A 6268-nucleotide genomic window follows, 5' to 3' on the forward strand; every position below is an offset into this window, starting at 1 on the left:
AGAGAGTGCACGTCGTGCTGCATCCTGCATAGCCGCCTCTGCAGTGTCCCTCTCGGAGATGGAATAGTGCTCCGAAACGGCCTCCGCACCCCGGAGGTCATCCTCCGGACGGCGAACTAGGCAGGTAGCCTCCCAGCGGTCCGGGTACCTCCCGCGACTGTGCTGGTAGACCACACAACGATACTCGATCGACCAGGTGTGCCGGTCGAAAGCCTGGCGCAGCAAGGTGTCGAGTGCGTCGTGGAAGTGACAACCACGAGCGGCGTCACGGGTGATGGGTCGGGCGACCCATCCTTCCGCCTCCTGCGGCTCAGAGGACTCCGTGCTGTGGTCTGAGTCGTCGTCGTCGGGGTCTCCTCCCGTAGCTCCTCCAACAGCTCCTCCAACAGCCGGGACGTCCCGCGGTGGAACAAGGGGCGCCTCCAGCTGGGCAACAGAGGAACGGGGCCTCACGGTCTCCACCTCTCGCTGGGGTGAGGAGGAAGAGCCCTGCTGCTCTCCGTGCTGGCGCCGGCGTTCCTGCTCCTCACGCAGACGGTGGTGCAGCCTCTCCAGGTGACTCGACTGTCCGGACATGGTGCGGTGCAGAGGACGCTCCGCAAGTCGAGACGGCAGGAAAGGAATCACCGACTTACGTGCAGTGTGTCTAAGACGAGCCATCTACAAAAGACACCGTAAGCATAAGAGTAAGAGCAGAACTAATATGACAAGTGAATAAACCAAAGACAGAATAAGATAAAAATTTTAACAAGGTATTGTATAGATAGATAGTAAAATATAGGGTTGGTCGAGGTGACCGACTTTTGAAGTAACATCAGATGTCAAGGTGAGGGGAAGGGTCAATAGTCCTTAATTCGACCAGTGCTACTCTAGGTCAGCGGTCCTACAGTCAACATGGGCTTTGATACCACTTATGTCACACCCGGTTTTAGAAGGCAAACCGAATGCGAACTATGTACGTGCCAGGATCAGAACTCACGTACACAGCGATTACATAAATGAACATCATCACACAATGCTCGAATAATAACCTAAAAGAGTACTTATTACATCATAGAGTCATAGACATCCACATAGTCATTGTCTTAACAAGTAAATCAAAGTGCTAAACGAAACGCAGTAACGATAAGGCCTTCACAGGCAGCTGACTGGGGGTTGCCGCCAACCCACACCTAGAATTCATCGTAGTCTTGAAACTCCTGGAAGTCTCCTTCCACGGCTTCACCTTCTCCTGAGCAGTGGTTGCAATGGGGACAACCTGGTGTTTTGTGGTAAAGCAAGGATGAGTACACATCAACGTACTCAGCAAATGTCCCGTTTGGCTGAGGTGGACTAGCTTTATGTGGGGTTAGGCTCAAGCAGTTGCTTTTAGTTGGTCAGGTACTTATCATTAGTAGAAGCCAGATTTTAGCATTAACCAACCCGTAAACCATTTCCTCGTCGAGGAACATCATCATCATAGTCGAACCAAAACCATATCATAATCATTGTATCTCGAACCATCTGTATCTCTAATCAAAGAGGATCCCAAGGCTGCTCTTAACCGTGAGCACGGCTGATATATCAGTTTCACTACCCTCTGCAGAGGTTGCACACTTTACCCATGAGTCATGATTCCCTTTCTACCCGGGGAGAGCTAATCCCCATTGACCACTACCTAGGTGGTCCGGCAGGGCATCACTACGTAGCTTTTACAAAGATTCCCTAGAGATCGTAGCTGCCCGTTAGGTTTCTCCAGTTTGATAAACACAGTACCCCTCCCCGCAGGAGAGTGACTAACAAGGAGCAAAACGAAAGAACCTCGGCACTCAGCCTCGGCAGAGCAAGCACTGTGCCTGGACCCCATTGACGGCACGACGGCTAAGCAACTACACCTCTAGTTCATCCAATTAATCAGCTAAGGGCATCCCATTTCACCCTCATGGTTGCACTGTTATCCCGGGTGGTCTCTCAACGAACCAGTCCTTACGGAGAGGTACTCAGGAAACAGCCTGAGCCCCCTAGAGTATCACAAGATCATCAACATCAACAGGATAACAGTATCATAAATAGCCACATCATGTTCATTGATTATGTTAAAGCAGTAGCAAAGTGCTAACCATAATAGCCCATAAGGTCATCAAGGATAAAGTAAAGTGCAAAGCTAGTCAATCCTTAGGTTTCAGGAAAGTAATGCGGGGTAGTAAGTTATAAATGAATAGGACATAATGGGACAGAGGACACTTGCCTTCACCAAACTGCTGATCAGGGACTTCCTCTGCAACTGCCTCGGGAAACACAGACTGCTCGGTGTCTACGCAAAGCAATCATTCACACTATGCACTTGGGAAAATAACAGACAAAAACAATATACCAAACATATGCAGCAGAGAGGGGTCACAAGTTCATAACAGAAAAGGGATAGGCACTCTAAAGTTCCCTAGGTCTGGGGGTAGGGGATTACACAAAGTGATTCACTATCCACTAATCAGGTCTAAGTTGGTGGTGGGATTAAATAATTATCTAGTTTGAGTTTCTAAACTTAAGTGTTTAAGTCCACAAACTTAAGTAATCCAACTTTTATTAAAGTCTACTTATTTCCAATTATCCTAAATGAGGTTTCAATAGTCTTAATCCTATCCTAGTGATTAGCTATTAATTAATACATGGAAACAGCAGGGAAACATTGCATAAACAGATAGATAATAATATTATGAACATTTTGCAATTTGAAGCACCTAATTTGGAGTTCATATGACAAAGTTATGAATTTTACAAGTTTAGGGGTTAAAATTATACCCTAAGGACTTATTTTTAATTAAATAAAAGGGCCAGGGACTTAACTGCGAGAAACCAGGGACGGCGGGTTCAAATTCCAGAAAACCGGGGGTCTCTTTAAGAAAAAGCGCGGGCGAAGGGGTATCGAGCGCATACAGCCGTCAGATCTAAAGCGAACGGCCAGGATTAGATCCTGCGGGCGGGCGCGCGAGCGCGCGGCGGCGGGAGCGGCTGACAGGCGGGGCCGGGCGGACAGCGCGGGCGCGCGGGCGACTGGCAAGCGGGGCCGAGCGGGCAGAGCGAGCGCGCGGGCGGGCTGACAGGCTGGGCCCAAACGGCAGAGAGACGGGGTGAGGGGGAAGCGGGCCTGGGCCGCTGGATCTCCGGCGGACGGCCAGGATTGGGCTTGGACAAATTAAAACGAGGCCGCCCGATCTGGGATGGACGGTGGGGATCGGGTGGCCGGCCTGGGCTTCCCCTACGGCTAGCTGGGGCGGCGGCGCTCGTCCCCGCGGCGGAGGGCTCGCCGGAGACGAGGGGCGCGGGCGACTGGCGGGGCTCTGGGGCAATCCGAGTGGTCGGGGAGGTCGGGGAGGGCGCGGGGAGTTCTCCGGTAGGGTTTGGGTCGGGGCAGAGGCACCGGAGGGGGGCGGTTCACGGCGGGGCGGCTCGGCGGCGGGGTTAATCTACTCCGGCGAGCAATCAAGCGCAACAGAGAGCAAAACAAGGGGCGATAGGGGCTGGAGGGGTCCGTTACCTCAAGGCGGGCTCCGGGGACTCCTCGGCGGCGACGGGGACGCGACGGAGACTCGGGTCGACGGTGGCGGCTGCACGGCGAACGACGGGTGAGCGCGGGCAGAGAGAAATAGGGAGGGGGAGAGGGAATTGGGGCACGTTCCGGGTTGCGGACGCCAGAGCGGAGCTCACCGGGGCTAAGGGCGCGGCGGAGCTCCACCGGCGACGAGGAAACGGCTCGGGCGGCGATGGTTAGTGGCGGCGGCGCTCTGCGTGCGCGCAGCGAGGGGGAGAGAGAGTCTGCTGGGGCGCAAATGGGGGAGGGGGTGAGGGCGAGTGGGGTTCGGGGCTCAAGTGGCCAGGGGCGAGGTGGGGCGAGTTCCACGCGCGACGTGGGCGCGGGGAAGGCGGGCGCGAGCAGCTCGGGCGGCGGTTACGCGAGGAAGACGGGGCTGACACCCCGGGCCCGCGAGCAGAGAGAGAGCGAGGGAGCGAGCGCGCGCGGGGAAAGCGGGCGCCGACAGGTGGGGCCGGGCGAACAGAGAGAGAACGGAGCGGGTGCGCGGAAGGCGGGAGCGCCGACAGGTGGGACCCGCTGCGCAGAGAGAGGAGGGGAGGGGGGTGCGCGCGCGAGAGATGGGCCGGCTGGGCCGAAAGGCCGAGGGGGCGGCTGGGTTGGGCTGCTTTACCTTTTTTCTTTTATTCTGAATTGTTCCTCCCTTTTCTTTTATTTATTCTATTTGATTCAAATTCAAATGAGCCCCAAATTCAAATTAGACCTTTTGAGAATTATGCACCAAACAAAAGTGAAATCTAGGGTTCAACATGATGCAACAATTCATACTCCACTAGGGTTTAACATAATAGACTATAATTACAAGTAAAATAAGCACTTAGTTCCTATTGAAATGAGAGAGAAAAGAATTAGGAAGGGTGAGAAAAGGAAGTAACACCTGAATTTGTGAATATGAGCAAAGAAATTTTATACCCCCAAATTCAGGGTGTTACATTCAGCTCCCATGGGTTGAACTGGGTTCGATGAAGCGGGCTCTTGGATCCGCAGGGCTCTACGTTGGTTATGGGTTACCAAGTAGGCCTCCATCAACTTCTAGACATGCTCATCCTTGGCTTGCTTCAGGGCTTGAACAGCAATGACTTCACAACTTTCCAAGGCAGCTACACGGGCTTGAGCTGTGGTGAGATCCACATGGAGCTGACGGTTGAGCTTCTCTGCATATTCTGCTCGGGCAATCATCTGACGGTGGTGCCGAGCTAAGAAATCATATTGTGCATCCAGGGTGAGCAGGTATGCAGTGAGGTACATGACTGAGGGGTCGTCCTCAAGCAGCTGTTGCCCTTCCAATGCACGCATCCTGGCCATCCAAACTGGACGGTCTCTCTGAAAAGGCGGAAATAATCTGAGCGGGGTGTCAGCCACTTCTTCATAAATCTGACACAGGGCCCTCAATGCCTTGCGAGCGACGACTTGGCAGGTGTCTTTGAATCTGTGCCCCGCAGCAGTGACACTCCATTCCACATGGTGCGGACTGGATCCAATGTATACAGTCACGACACACTTCTCTATGCCATGCTCGACGAATTCACGACCCTCATACTCTGGTTGGCTCCTAATTCCAAGGCGAACTGTGCATGCTCTCAGCAACTTGGGGAAACCATCTTCATTCTGGCAAAAGCTGGTTTTGCAGCGAACCTCCATCTGACTTCTGAGAGAAGGAAAGGGGGAACACATTTTTGAAATGAAGGGATGACAGCAAGAATTTTTTTAAGAAAATAGTTTGGACTCAAAAACTTTTGGATCAGGCTAAGGATTACGTCTTGCGGCCAACCTAACAGCTCTGATACCACCTAAAGCGTCCCCAATCCTCTGAGACTCAAATGTGATGCAATTACTAGTCCCAGGAGGCTAGTAAACACATTTATACATCAGATAGTTCCATATCTGCTTAAACGAGACAAACCTATAAAGGTGGCGATCAACTTTAAGAGTTGGTCCACAACTCGGGACATATCATTAGAGTGGGGCTAAAGCAGCCCGATATACGCAGCGAAGCAAATCAGCGGTCCAACAGCCACAGGCAAGGTTGGGAACAGTCGTAACTCTTACCCGATCTCCTTTTCTGAAAAACAACAAATAAGCAAGGGTGAGTACAAACGTACTCAACAGCCCACCTTCACCCGCGGAATGGGGAAATCAGATATAATGCATGGAATATGTGGAGCTCAGGATATTTTGCAGAAACAACAATATTTTATGCAGGGTTGTTTTGTAAAACATTTTGTATTTTTCAAAGCGCATCCTCTCCCGAAGAAGCAGAAAGTTTTTCAATATAGAATAAAATCCCCTGGACTAAACCATCCAGATATCTTAGCAGTTTCCCACTGGTTTTCATTTTCAAAAACAGCTACTGGACTTCCCGTCCACCATAGCTCACGGCTCAACCGCCGGACCTTTTAAAAACCACTTTTCTCAAACACACCTCTTTTTTTAAAACAAAACACTAATTGCCATACCACACCAGACTCGTCCATTCCTGTGGACATAGTCTATTCGAATAGGTTTGAACTCTGCGCAGAGGGGTACACTTTACCCACTAGTCCGGCTCTGCGATCCCATGGCCAATGAGATCCGAATCCGAATCTCTTTCTTCCCTCGCACGTCCTAACCTTAACGGTTATACCGGAAGGAGTTAGGCCATCGCCATGTCCAAACCGGACAAAACATTCCCCCTCCCTATCCTCTCGGTGCTCCCCAGCC

Source organism: Zea mays, chromosome 4 (genome assembly GCF_902167145.1).
Source record: "Zea mays cultivar B73 chromosome 4, Zm-B73-REFERENCE-NAM-5.0, whole genome shotgun sequence".
Lineage (NCBI taxonomy): Eukaryota > Viridiplantae > Streptophyta > Magnoliopsida > Poales > Poaceae > Zea > Zea mays.